General features: G+C 43.2%; 2 long non-coding RNA genes across 3 annotated transcripts in view; one reads left to right on the top strand and one right to left on the bottom strand.

Annotated features, from left to right (window-relative positions):
- The window catches only part of LOC138569717 (uncharacterized), a 691,026-nt gene that overhangs the window by 517,764 nt on the left and 157,784 nt on the right, over positions 1-15,478 (bottom strand). For both annotated transcript variants that reach the window (XR_011303308.1, XR_011303307.1), the window contains exon 2: positions 12,988-13,060. This is a non-coding gene — a long non-coding RNA (uncharacterized lncRNA). The remainder of the gene's footprint in view (positions 1-12,987; positions 13,061-15,478) is intronic.
- The window catches only part of LOC138569718 (uncharacterized), a 483,349-nt gene that overhangs the window by 44,134 nt on the left and 423,737 nt on the right, over positions 1-15,478 (top strand). The gene's annotated exons all lie outside the window — the stretch shown is intronic.

Here is a 15,478-nt window from a genome sequence, read left to right on the forward strand (position 1 = left end):
TAATTTCTTACCGTGGCATGTCATGTTTTACTAAGTGGCTAGACTGACATATGTGGTGCTACCAGTGTAGATATGTCTTACTGTGGTATGGCATTTTTCACTGGAGATCCATAATAAAAACAAGCATGATAAGTGTGACTATATTACTAGACTGGCATATTTTGGTGCAGCTGCTCTAGCTATAATCTCTTACTGTTGCATGCCATTTTATACTGGGCAACTATGATAAAGAATGCATGATGAGTGTTAGTAAGTGGCTAAACTGTCATATTTTGATGCAGCCATGCTAGCTATAGTTTCTTACTGTGGGTGGCATTTTGCACTGGGAATCTTTGATAAAGCAAGCATGGTAAGTGTTATTAAGTGGTTAGACTGGCATATTTTTGGTGCGTTCAGTCAAGCTGTAATTTCTTACTGAGGCATGGCATTTTTATACTACCATCTACGATAAAGAAAACAGGATAAGGGTGTTATGTGGCTAGAGTGCCAGATTTTGGTGCAGCCAGTCTAGCTATATTTTCTTTACTGTGGCATGGAATTTCTTTTACTGAGCATTGATGATGAAGCAATCAGGATAAGTGTTAATCCATGGCTAGAGTCACATGTTTTGTTATAGCCACTGTGGACATACTTTCGTTTTGTGGGATGACATTTTTCACTAGACTTCTTATTTGGTGATATGGCATATCCTGGTGCAGCCTGCAAGAACATGTATAGGCAAAGGCATCATAAAAATGCTTGGAAAATTCGCCAGTGTACTGGTACTGTTGGTGACCTGCATCTATTGTGTTTTTTCATGTGCTACCATACAAAACCAATGGCAAACTGTGTGGCTTTTTACCCAATTTGTCACATACAGTGCTGTAAAATTAGTTGGGGTGTGCTCCCTCAGGCTATGCATAGTTGTTCCCACATATTCGGGGCAAATATATATGCCCCCCCATTAAAATATTCACCTGCCTCCACTGTGGTGACCTGAACTTCACATACAAAACCATGGCAGTGACTACACTAGTACTGTTCAGGAATACTATGCCACCAGCCTCTACTAGAGGGCTCTCAAAAGACCTATTAAACGTAGAGCAAGGAGTCCAATAGGTAGCAGCAATACTTCTTCAGAGACTTAAATGCCACAAGCACAACATGCCAATACTTATAATGCTGCACTGGCTCCCAATGAAAAGGATTGAATTCAAAACCCAGCTCATCACACCTTCCACAGTAAGGGCCACAAATCCACCACAAGGAATTTCATCCAAATCAAACCTTCAGAAGCTTCAATTCAGCAATGCAGTCGTATGATGTGTTGCAAGCATCTTTTGTGAACAACTTTTAGGATCTTCCCTTTCCTTCCTCTCAACGAAATTCTGGAATTTGATCCTCAGATATCTCCTTACAGAGGAAAACCACCTGGCCATCAGAAAAGGACCACAACTTAGCTACTGAACTGTAACCAGCATATTTCCTGAATTTTACATGAATAGGTCACAAACATTCGCACCAATCAGCTAAAGATTGTGGGAGATTGAACTAATTTGGGTCATTTTCCCATTGACACTTAATTGGAATCAGACCGATACTTTAGCAAACATACAATGGTCCTGCACACAGCACATGATCATAGGACAACAGGAGACCAGACTCTTTAAGGTCGGTCTTTCTGTGCCCCTTAAATGAAGCAGGAAAAGTATGAACGCTTCTTCAACACAGATAAGCACCTAAAACACCAATAACACTGGACCAATCACTAATGAACAACATATTTCTCTATCGATTAAGCATTTCTATTTCATCCACTAACTGACTCACACCCTCTTTTCTCTACACCTTACACTACGCACACAATCAACCTTTGCACACTGTGATGCCTACAACCACAGCACATTGATGTAGCAGCACCACTGCTCACTTCTCACTTCCTGCCACAAACACCAATACCAGTGGCTAACTAGGTCCTCGAAGTGCTGAGATCCACAAATCGTTCTTGGGCTCTCCTTTTTGAATGAAACACACACCCAAGTGAATGCACCACTCAGTGGTCGAAGTGGGTGTGAGCGGTTCTCCTTTACTTTATTAAATTACGTTTTACTGTTCCAACACTTTTATTTAAAAAAGAAACGGTTTCGGAATGGTTTCGTTTTAAAATAAAAGTGTAGGAAGCAGTTGAAACTTGCACTTCAGTGCACTGCACTGATCGTTCCCTCAAACAGCGGGCGCATGTGTTTGGGGGTTGTATTGTGCGTGGGAGGGGCCGTGGCAATGGAGTTTGTGGTGATCAGGGCAGGCCAGCAGCAACATAGTTCTACTTCATCTTTTCATACACTCCGACCACAGCCCCCACCACCCACCTAGAATCAGCCTGACACTCAGGACATGGGTACTTAATGCTTGCATGCATGAACACAAAGGTATTCACACATGCTTACTGCTCTGTCCCACTAAAACATCTTCCCTCTTTTCTGACAGAGCCACACACAGTGAGGATGCCGAAATGTCAGAAGTGCACTATCCAAGCCCTCTTCATGTTACTTTATATTAGTAAGCTAATTCTTTAAACTCAAGATTCTGTCTTCGGAAAATGGGGCGGTGCTTCTTAACTTCATCTGCTCTGATGACATACAAAGAAACAGTACAATCATGCCGTTATGGACAGATATAAACATCAAAAAATAGAAAAAGGACCTGCATGATAGCATAACAAATCACTCAAAAAGTATAGTTAGTCATGCATCACACGCTAGGGGGTGCAGACCAGACACATATTACCAACGTTAAGAAAATGAAAATCTTGTTTTGCAACAGAAACATGTTTTAGCATGCACACTTCTAGCTAGGCGAGGTCCAGATAGGCATGGGCTGTGTTAAGAGCTAGCTTTGTACCTGGGAGCATGTTTTCTAATCTCCTTTATTTTGGATTCCATTTAGCCTCCAATGGGACTAAGTTGAGTACTGCACTTCCCCTAACACAAGTCACAGGAACCGATTTCCAAAGATAAACACTGATGTGCCCTTTCTTTAAATCCTGATCCAGTTTTAGTAAGCAGTTGCTACAGTATGAAAACAGTATTTTATGATATGATATGATATGGCATTTGTAACGCGCCTATACACAAGTGTTTCAAGGGTGACGAGGCAGGGAGGAGGGAACAGAGGGAAGACAGACAACGATCCTACTAGGCCAGGTGTCATTCAGATCGGGATTGATCAGATCAGATTGATTATTACTAGGTATACTTGAAGACATATCTTGTCATTTATAGATGGCTCTCTCTCTCTCAGTGATGTCTTCAATCTCTATTGAAAGAGTGAATTTGGGCTGCCTGGAATCGAACTGGAACCTACAGGAATCCAATAAGATGTCTCACTGTTTCTGCTTGGTTTTTTACCGGCTCAGTGTCTCAAACAGGCAAAAGCACCCTGATTTTAGTGACCTTTTCACACAATCAGTTCTCTCTGCGTGTTCCCTATTTTAGAGGACTATTTACAATCCATGCTACTGTACATGGATGTGAGTTTTCCAGCGATTCTGTTATTTTGTATTCAGAGGTGTTGCTAGGTCTGGAAAATATACGGGGCTACCTAATGTTGGGACTGTTGGGACTCGTGGCTAGCTAGCCTTTTGGTTGTAGCCCCTGAGCTTCTATCAGGGGTAACAACCAAAAGACCCAGGGCTATAGCCCGCTCATTCCGCTCCCCCCATCAGCAACGCATCTGCTTGTGTTCATGTAATTAATCTATTTTACTTAAATATTGCTTGGAGGGAGTTCAGACTTACACAGCTGATTATGAATGGGAACCACATGTTGAGTATGTAATCTGGCCACAACACAGGAGCACAACAAAGATATGCCTGGTTTAATTTAAAAAGAAACTGAAACATTTCACAAAAATCACATTTTAAATTATGGTTCTGAAATATTCTAAGGGTTCACATATAATTAATCTTGAAAATACCAAATTGAAGTCTTATTTAGAGTCAGAGTATGTAAATAGATGAATTGTTAACCTTCTGTATGTTCAGCATTAGTTTAATTGTGAAGAGCTAACAATCACTTTTGTTCAAAATAACTGCAATGTATGTATTTGTGGACCGACATTGTGATGTTAAAAAATCTGTTTGCTGCGAAATAAGGCAAGAATTATTGATATATAATTTATATATAATTTATATAAAATACATGCAATACTGAATTGTGAAATAATAAACTGTTTATGTTTATACTGAACTATGTTTTTTTGTGAGTGTGACTCTTTGGTTGTACTGAAACGAATAGACCGTAGAGCATTTGTGTATTTGAAAGGATACTATCCTATAGAGGGATTGATGTGCGGGGTCGGTACATTTCCCTCTTGTCTCTAAGTGTTGTGAAGCAGCATTACTTTAATTCCAGACAGGTCCCAGCAAGTGTCTGGTTATAGTTCTGATTCATGGAGTTCACAACCGCCCGGTCTTGTTTCTTTTTAAAAAAAATATTTTTATTGCGTTTTCAAAACACGACAAACTAATAATAAATATGCATTTCACCAAGATTAAAAGATAACACAGCCAATTGAGCAGTTCAATTTTAAGATTGTTAATTTGTCCCAAATGAAGGGTAGGAAAAACATAGGACAGGGCACCTAGGGAATGGGTGCAGAGGTTCAAACAAGAGGAAGAAAGGTGTGTGGGGAGGAGAGGTGGTTTTCAGTCCTCTTCCTTTATCCCCTGCATTGTCATTCCATCAAGTCAGACATTTAATCAATCTGCATTTGCGATTGGCACACTGAAACACGAGTGGATAAGCAGTTTAGAATGAATGGCAAAATCCGTTCAAATGTCCAAATCACATTCCTCCTTATGCACATCACCTTCTCCTTACAAAACAGTGAAATTATTTCAGCATCCCAGTCAACAAATTGAGGAGGGAGAACTGCACTTCCTGACTTTCAAGATCATCTTCTTCCCAGCGACCAGTGACCGGACTGCTAGTTTCCCGAATTCCCAAATCTATTTCATCCAAGTCAACGTTGGGCAAGTTAGGGTAGTCATTTTTTCTAGGAGGAACTCTAGGGCTATTGGCATTTCCTAACAGTTAACATGGAGTCTGCTACATGCCCAAAACATATGTGTAGAGGTTGCGTGTACCTCATCACATGCCTACATTTGCTATTGTTCCTCAGTCTGCACTTAAAAAGCAGGTTAGTTGACCAGAGCTGGTGGGCTAAGGTTTGCTACTGCATAGAAACTACACTCTGCTCCATTTTACAACTGAAATGCACCTTCTTGATTTTCTCAGTTACATCTAGACTATGATCCAATTCAAACTGTAAGCTCCACCTGGTGACCATGCCTCCAGTCTCTTGTCTACTGCATCATTTTTCAGAAAACGGTGCAAACCCAGCATTGCCCAAAATAAACACAGTGACAGACTGAGGCACATCTGCTTGTGGGAACTCCCTGTGAGGACACTACTTATGCCCCCCTTCAGAAATGGATAACTTTTCTCTCCTCCAGCTTTCAGCTTGTTGTACGGAAGTAATCCACAACTCAGTATCCCTTGAACCTGCCATAACTGGTATCGTAGAATCGAGGCTCAAGCACCAATTTTGGATGATTTCAAATAGAGACAGCTTTGTTTCTGTTGTGCAAGACAAGAACACAAACACCTGATCCTAACCGGAAATGACCACAGCAACTTGACCTTTCCTTGAGACCCATACCTTTACAGGTGCACAGTCATCTGACAAATTTGAAACTGGCAACATTCTGGAAATTCATGGCGGCCCTTCCTCTGAGCGCCCTCTCAACCTACAAGTTCTGGAATAGTAAAGCCATAACTTTGATCTCAATATTCTCTTTCTCCTGCTTCTGAAAAGCTATAAAGTGATGCACTACTCTCACCAGGTGAGACAGGGGCTTATTCTGCCACCCTGCGCCAATCATACCATTCATCATGAAAGTACTGGAAAAGACTGTCACCAATCCGCTAAACAGGTATGTAGAAGAGAATAATCTCTTGAGTGACCGCCAGACTAGGTTTCAACCTGCTAGAAGCACTGAACTTGCTTTGATTGATATTTTATTGCTATCGCTTTCGTACATAATTGTTGCTATACCAAAGATGCGTCACTTAAAATTATCAATGACAGAGACTCATTATGAGTACGGCAGTAATGGAAAAATGTTTGTTAATGCAGTGGCAACTCTGTTACCACTGCAGCACCACTGCATTACTGTACCATACTACAGCTTCAGTGGTAAGGTGGAGAATTTTGCTCCAGCAAAATGCTGGCATTAAATCCTCCTCCTTACCACCACAAAACAGCAAAATTGGCAGAATTAGTGCTCGCAGTAATTTCGCCGAAATGACCTTGGAGTCACATGGAGTTCACCGCCCACTAACACTTGTAAATTCGCAGGGCCAAGTGGTGGTAACAGTAAATCTTATGGCAGTGTTTCACAAGATTTACCACCGACATACTGGCAAACTTTTAATGAGGCTGAATATCTTGATCAAATGTGTTAAACAAGGTATTCTGATCTCCAATAAATCTGTTCAGTGGATTGCCTCCTTCATTACCAATAGATCGTCCGAAGTAAAATAGGTTTGTCCTCCTAACATACCCCCGCAGTCCCCACCCTACCTGAGACTCTGATCTGCTCCCCACTGTCTTCCCCCCATGCTGCCAATGGCCCACCCTCCCCTGTTAGTTCCCTTCTCCTTTTTTCTCTGCTTCCATCAGTATGTTCTTCCCCCTATGATTGTAAAGAACTATGTTGCTTCCCAAAGCTATGTCTGTGCTTAATAAATACCCTCATAATAATAATAATACTGAATTGGTTGACTGGGGCTTCCCAGTGGGCTTAAGTTCCCACTACTTTTTAACATTTACTTAAAGCTACTTCATGATCTTTTATGTGATACAGGCATCAACTTTCAAAATGTTGCTCATGACACCCAACTTGTTTTCAAACTGGTTAATGATATTCAGGCTAAATTTTAAAAAAAAAAATGTTTTCTACCATAGAAAAGTGGATGGCCAACAACTCTCTGTGTTTAAACCTAAAGAAGACTAAATTGTTACTGGTCTCACCTGAGAACCAGTTAGCTTCTCTAGCATATAGAATTCCTAACATCAGTCTTTCTGGCTTTACAATACCTACACAACTTAAAGAAAAAATACGTGCAAGTCTTCTTGGCTGAAAGTTTGATGATGATACCCAAAATAAATGTGATCATTATCTCCTCAAACTATTAGATAATGAAGGTTCCAAGCCCACTTATTGTAATGGTTTACATGCTGTCACTACCAAATATGCCCTTAATTAATTGCAGGTATTCAAAAATTCTGCAGTCCATGTTGTCAGTAATACTCCACTACAGTCCCATATATCTCCTGCTCGTCAAGAATTACACTGGCAGCCTATCAGTGACAGGCTCCATTTTAAGCTACTTACCTTTGCTCATAAGGCTTGTTATGGAAATTGCCCACTCTTTGTTCAAACACAACCCTTCTCATGATCTAAGATCTGCGGGGTAATGTGCTCTCAGTGTTCCCCGATGTCAACGTGCCTTGGGTATGGGTCAGGCTTGCTCTTTTCTCACCATTAGACTAAGGAATTTACTCCACAATAACATTCATAGTTTTTCAGAATTGCTAGCCTTTCACAAAACAATTACATCTAGAGCTATCTATGTTCTCAGTTGAGTGCTTAGATGCCTGTGGGTTGTAGCATTTTCCTATTGCTGAAATTAAATGAAATGAATCTTCACCTGAGCTTAGAGCTTAGGTTGGATCCCTGTGACAAAGGAATTAACCACAGCCGCCTGTAATGTATCCTCTGGTTTGACAATACCTGAATGCCGTGTGAACACTACTTTCAGTCGGTCTAAATATTGTCTCCCTTATTTTGCTTGCAATTTTGATTCAGCCCCAATCAGCATTCTCGGGGCACACTTTTGGGTACGTACTCTGCAACCTGTGACATGTTTTCTCTAATTCAGTCCCTATTCACTGGTCTGAATCGGGCCAGTGGGCCTGCTCTATGAGTCTCAGCCCAGACAGGGTTATAGCACTCAATGAAGCGTTAAGGTTCCTCTCTAATGTTTGTAAACTCTTTAACCAAGTTGCCTAGCCCTAATGGAGTCCAAGGAACATGAACTGTCAGTAAATGATTGTTATTTACGTCACCCCCTACCACTGCAGGCACCTGCCTGATGGCCTCCTGAAGAGTTACTGCATCCTTTCCATTGTTTCTGCCCTATCTAGTCAGAAACATGTATATGGAGAAGCATGGATGGGTATTATTGAGAATCTAGGGCAGCCAATCCTGTCCACCCAAAACTGTAGAGTGGGATAAGGAGCACACACTAGGTTCTGATGGACTACTGGTCTTTAAAGCTGTTGCTGACTGGCCATAGGCTGAGGTGTAGTGGTCGTAGAGATCGCTGGGGGCATGGCAACTGCAGTGTGATGGGGGCATGGCAACTGCAGTGTCTGCCTGCCCCCTGATAAGCCAGCATGAACACTTTAAAGACTGGAGGGGGGTTATATGTACTCCTGCTCTCTATATAGTAGAGTCAAGGCACAGAGCACCCCAGCCAAGATTCTCTAATTGGTAAAACGTGGTGATCAATCAAGGCTTAGCTCTCAGGAGGTGATGCAGGCTGGTTCTTAAGTATAGTGTAGTCCCCAAGCACCCACAAAGGAATGTCCACACACTATGTTAGTGAAAACACAGTTCTTTATATAAATAAGATTCACGTTATAAACACAATTACAATAACACACTTTGTACTCTGGCAATACTATAATTGGCAAATATATACAGGTCTACGTGGTACCACCCTTAACTATCGATTCCTTTGAAATGCACCCACGGCTAACAGCCCAAATAACATACAAATCAGATTGTAAGATGAATCAACGATAGACCACAGAAAGAAGGCAAGGTATATCTACCTAGAGACAGTTCTGTGTGAGGATCCCCCCACTTGGGCAACCTGTAAATAAAGCGTATTGACAAGCCTTGTATATATAGTCTTGATTCCATCTAAAGGTTCTATTACTCCAATGTACCTGGTTTCATAGAGTTCTTGGACGAGTTGTCGATGGGCCCTTTTTTGAAAGAACTACATTTAAGGCACGAGCCACGGGTCATCGAGATTCCTTGATGAAGAAAAAGGTGAACGCTGTTGTCGGTGAAAGCCGTTCCGATCCTCATTATGCTCGTAGACAAAAGCTTGTGAATGTCCTGTGAGGAAGAGGCCTACGGTATACCTCGACGATGATAGTTTGTTGCCACAAAGAGTCTACGAAGAACTTTGGCCCAGCAAGGGCGTCAGGTCGTTGGCGTCGGGCGTCTGTAATCCGGACTTGATCACGGCTGGCTATCTAATCTTCTTTGGTGTCTTTGAGGACTTCGGGTGGCGGGAAACCCACCATTGGTGCTCCTCGGTCATCGACGACTTTGACTTTCTCCGGCAGGACGAAAGCAGTCAACAGTGATGAGCAAGGGAGTCATTGGATCAAATGTCTTAGGCAATGGAGCACTGCGGCACCAGTCGGCGATGGCGGTCATTGCCGGTGATGGACTTCAACGTCTGGGCGCTTCACTTCGGATTCCGCAGCGGCTCCCTTCTCCGGTCGGCAGCCTTTCGAGGGTCTGACTTCCATATAGCTTTGGCAAAGATCAGCTGGTGCACAATAGTCCCTCATAGCTCGGAAAGAGGTCTCCTAGCCAGGTCCTCTCTTGGATCAGTTTCTTGAAGGCACAGCAGCTTTCAGATTATGTTGAAGGGAACAGCGGATCAACTTCTTCTCCCAACTCGACTTTGACAGTAAGCATCAAGTATCGACTTCAGCTTCTGTACGATTTCCATCAGTGAGAGGTCCCCAGATATACTGTTTGGTCTCTCATTGACTCTGCTGGGTCAAACTCAGGCAACCAATCATTCAGAAGGGCATTCAGGCAGGCAGGCAGCCAATCAGGCTCACAGTGGATTCAGGCCATTCTTCTCCATCCAGACACTCACAACACGGAATGTGGATTCGGACAAGCACCCATCCTTTCAGCACTCCACACTGCATTCATACCAGTTTCGGGCATGGCTGTCTCAGTAATCTGGCCTCATTACAACCCTGGCGGTACGGTATGGATGGTGCCGGTATGGCACCGGCACCGTCCATACCGTACCGCCTTATTTTGAGTTTCCCTCAAGGGTTCCTGACAGCCCGCCAGGTCTGACCTGGCAGGCTGTGCGGCACCCGTGAGGGAAACACATGGATGCACCGGCGCTGTTGTAAACGGTGCCAGTGCATCCATGCTCCTCATCCCCACTCTGCCCTCTGGGGCAGAATGGAGATGAGGAGCCCGGCATTACCGCCACCCGCGAATGGGCAATTACCGGCCCATTCAACTCGTAATGGGCCGGTAAGTGCCCAGTCGTGGGTGGCGGTGCCGGATGTGAGTTCGGCGGTAGCCGTGCCTGTAATGCAGACACGGCTGTCGCCGAACTCGTAATGAGGCCCATTGTGTCACTCACCAGATACTAGACATCCATAACATGAAATGCGCATTCGTCACACACTCCATTCACCCAGGGCCCACCCCACGGGCGTACCCACAACACACAGTCATTGGGAAGGCTCCAGCCAGTCTGGCCTGGACTTCCCCCACAATACCATATATGGAACTTCCACCCAACAGCCAGTCAGGGGGAAGGGACAGAGGCAGGGCTTCCCCGGTCTTTGGGAAAACAAGGTAACAGGCGATAGCAAGAGGCCACAGGGGCATTCTTGTCTCCTATCAGGAATCAACTGAGTCCAATGGCAGGGCCTGGGTATCCCAAAATGGAGGATACTCAGAGCACCTTTCAGTTCAGCATGGATCTGCCACCAGCCCATACCCTGCTCTGTGGACCACACACAGGTGCCCAAAAACGTACACTGGCTGTACAGGGTTGTACCCCACCCATGGGTGCCATAAGGGTTTCCCAAGGGTCTGTTCACCACAACCAAAAAGAAGAAGAGCCACACCACCAGGAGTCCTACATGAGCTCCAGCACGGAAAACAAGGCAGAACATACATGATAAACAGACTAAAGGACAAGGATACAGAGGCCCTGTCCCTCCGATGCATTTCCAGCGTCACAGATACATTGGTGAAAAATCTATTACATCCTCTGCTTTATATTCATTCTGTTTATCATCTATAGTCTGTGGGCAAACGAGAACGAAGATCTCATAATTTTCCCTTTCCATTCTCCCCTTGTACCTCAAATTCTTAATTTAACCTCTCATTGAAATCCTTCAGCAGTCTTACTTTGGATGCAGTTTGTCTCTGAAGGTTCCTCAAACAAGGTAGCATGAAACCCAACTGTTGGCAATGTTATTCTTTTTGGCTCTAATGCACATTTCAATTTAGCTAGCCAATCCAAGTGGAAGGTACCTTCAAATTGGAATTGTGTATGTTGTTTGTCCAGCGTTAAATAGTGGCAGAATTTGATGTTCTCGAACGAGGCACTGCTATGCGTAGAGTACAAAAAGTGAAAATGTATACCATTATGTTGCATGGAAACCTGTCTTGACTGTATAACACAATTGAGCAAGGTCAGTGAGGTACAACTAATGATTAGAACTTCTCACTTCTGAATGTCAAAAAAAAACTGTATTGACACAACTCTTAAAGCAAATACTTCAGTTCTTATTTTAATTTGTGTGCAGTATGTGTAGTAATACATAAATATATTAAGCCATAAGATATTCAACATAAAAAATATATACATGATATAGTACATGAGTGGAAAACATTCAAATACACAATATTTGAAGTTCGAATTTGGACAATTACATTCTCTACATCTCCTAGTGTAGAAGACATGAGACATCCATATTTTGTAATTGTCTAGTGAACAGTACAGAAAATGTGAAACAATCAACATTGTATAACAAAATGAAAAACAGGTCAGCACGACAGTGTTTCGGCCATATGAGCTAAACTTGTGGAGCAGTAATTTAGTCGGCCTTCATCAGGATGGATCATTTCTTGTGTGTGAAGGATCCTATGTAATCGTAATCAAAAAGGCATGGTGGCGTACATCATCTACGTGTCAGCGTGCACTGATGGAAGCAGGTGAACAGTATTTCTGCAAAAGGTTCAGTCCAGTCAAAAGGGCCTGTGTGAGCAAAGGTTCTCAATGCAGGCGACGCAGTAATGCGTGTAGGTCCAGGTAGTCGGAGTGGAAACAAATGGCCACTGCGGCGATGAGTGACATGCATGGATCACTGTTCAACAACGTGTGAAGAATCGGACCTGGTGGCGGCTGGGTGGACCAAGTCACGTTTGTTTAACTCATACTGTGACACAACTTTCTTTGCAGTCATGCGAGGGAGGGGGTCAATATACCTGAGACATCGCTGCATGGCTCTAAACAGGATTGGACATTTGCCTTGCAATCACCCGATCTGACTATATTTCAACATTCCCTTGTTCCAGTTTTTAATAGCATTTCTGCATGAGGCTCTGCATCAGTGCAATTTACCAGAATGTTAGCAAACAATTACCGACCAGAATGAACAAACCCGAGCAGTTACCGGACCGGATCAATCAAACCAGAATCTAAATTACTGACATCAAAACCAGAAAGTCAGCATCATTCTTCATCATTGGAAAAACCCTTGACTTCCTTGAGCGGCTTTGTGGTCACACCACTTACAGTGAGCATCTTTCCGACCACCTCTCTGAAATTTTGAAAGCAGACTCCTTTCCTCCAGTTAAGCACACCAAAGGCACTCTGGAGGAAGCGGCCCCCTGGCCAGCAGTGTTCCCAAGGTGTGTGACTGGTCCTAGTTATGGCAGCAGAATTGTCATAGAACCAGACTAATGCATCATATTTGAATGATGACAGAAACAGATTTATTGTTGAATTGCAAGAAAAGAACATGAACACCTGATCCTAATGAGAACTACCTAAAACAACCAGACCCAGTCTCCAGACCCCTCACCTTTATAGGTCACCAGTCAGCTGACAAATTTCAAGCCCATGGTAGGCCTTCTGGCGCAGGAACACACTGGCATCTGCAAATGCAAAACAATCTTTCATTTCTATTAGTCATTCCTCAGTGGTTACTTCCAGTCATAATGTCACATGTAGAAATTTGCATCACTCTTTCCAATGGGTGGGGTATATACCCGACTCATTGCATCACTGTTTGCGGGCTATTAGCGATCCTTGGTTTGAACCGGGCACAACTGGTTTAGTCAATCAAGTAGTCTCAAAATTCCTTGGCATGAATTCTTGCAACACAGCACTTTTAGTCCATGCTCAGGAGCTCATAGAGAAACAGATATTGCTCAAGAAAACATAATACAACATGGCAAAATGTGTGAAGAGTCCCCTGAAAGAGTGGCTAGTGAAAACATGCAAGGTAGACAATCTAGTACAGTAGGGGACAACTGAATTTTCTTTTTCTCTTCCCCGACACAGGTTTACAGAGATTATCCCTTGTTTTGTCTAGGACACACAAAGCATCTCTTTACCATTAATTTTGATTAACTTGTTCTTCCAAATATTAGATGAAGACCAATATCTATGTGACACTTCAACACCTCCAGCGCCTTATGCCAAGTACCTATCACATTCATCATGTCAGTGAGCATGGACTGTCCCATCAGAGGTTCCTTTGTCATCATTAACCCTTTAGGATCTAGTGTCCTTCAGCACCTTTCACTCTACCTCCATCCATGTATTAGTCTTGTCACTACAAAGGCCAAAAGAGGGTTGACCAGTATGCAGACATTATTTTATAACCCCGAGTCTTGGCTTATGAAGCCACCTCTTTTTTTCAGGCTCCTCAAAATTGCCCATGAGAATTGAGCCCTCTTATGTAAATACACCACAGAATGTGCACCATCTCTTTGTAAAGCATACCTACTTGTTCCTTACTAGCCTTTATCGCGATACATATAAAAACACAGAGCATTTCACTTAGGATGTCCATTTGCACAATATTAACTTTACCCAAAACGGTGAAGTTAAGCAGGCCCCTCCTTCTTAAGTCCTCTTGAACCCATTCCATATCCTGAACAAAGTTGTGTGGCATCAGATCCATAATGTCTGTTTTAATGTGCAGCCATAGGTATCTAATACCTTCACGACACCACTCTAGACCAAAGCTGTCTACCTGTCTACCCTGACAGTATTGTGTGAATAGCGTGGCTTCAGTTTTATCAAGTTTCGCCTTCTGACCAATGATCCTACAGTAGCTGTGTATGGTCTCAAGCACCTGGGGGATTCAGCTGTGCGAGTCATTAAGCTCATTGGGCCTCATTACAATATCGATGGTAACCGTGCCGGTATAACAGGCACGGCTGCTGCTGGTGTAATTATTTTTCCAGAGCCCAGGAATGGGCAATCACCGGGTCATTATGGCACAGCCGGACCTGGTAATTGCCCATTCCTGGGCTCTGGAAATAAATGCTCCCATTCCCATTCGAGCCACATACAGCTCAATGGGAATGGGGAGGCCGGATGCACCGGCACCATTCAGAATGGTGCCGGTGCATCCGGCATGGTCTGCTCGCGGGTGCCCGTCAGACCTGGCAGACGAAAAAGGCACCCGCGAGCAGAACTCGTAGTATGCCGGTACGGTAACAGCGTTACTGGCAAGCTTACAGGTACAGTTGTTACTGTACCGGCAAACTTGGAATGAGGCCCATTGTCTACATTTGTCATCAGTTGAAAGCATCCCCCATTGTTTATTATCACCTTTTCAGCAAATATGTTGCAAGAAAGATTCCTAGGACAGATCACAAAGGAGAGGTTACAGTGAAGCCCTGCCACATGCCCTTTGCAAAGAGAATTCTTCCGACATAAAGCCATTAGTTGTTACACTAGTCTACACATATGCATAAATTGTATGCATTAAAGACCTAGAGGAATCTGAAAACTCATACTTTCTAAGACATTCCTGGAGGAATTTCCAACTCACTCTATCAAATGCATTTTCACTTTTCACACTGATTGCCATGGTTATGTCCTCACGTTTTTATGCAATTCAGTGAGGTCTAAGAATGTGGTAATATTGGTAGGTCCAAAACTACTGTTAACAAACATGGCCCGAGTGTGAACAAAGCATAGCAGGATAAGAGCAAGTCAGCTCACCATGATGTTAGTAATTGTTAAAATGGATTTCTGAACTCTGTCCTGGAGGGGCAGAGGTTCAGAAGGCCACCCTAGTTTCTTGGAACAGGGTAACCTCTGGACAAGCCAGACCAATCAGGGTAGCAATGGCGGCGGTCAAGACTATGTCTCAAGAGGGGTGAGGGTGACTGAAAGCCCGCAATGAGCACACAAAGCAAGGACGCTTACAAATTACTCCAGACAGGTGTTATATTAAAAATATAGACACATTTATTACAAGGCCTTTGTAACATCGACCATAGCAAAGAATCACGGTAAAACTCCAATAAACCAACACATCACAAGCAATACAA

Source organism: Ambystoma mexicanum, chromosome 2q, assembly GCF_040938575.1.
Source record: "Ambystoma mexicanum isolate Mex_15411 chromosome 2q, UKY_AmexF1_1, whole genome shotgun sequence".
In the NCBI taxonomy this organism is placed as follows: domain Eukaryota; kingdom Metazoa; phylum Chordata; class Amphibia; order Caudata; family Ambystomatidae; genus Ambystoma; species Ambystoma mexicanum.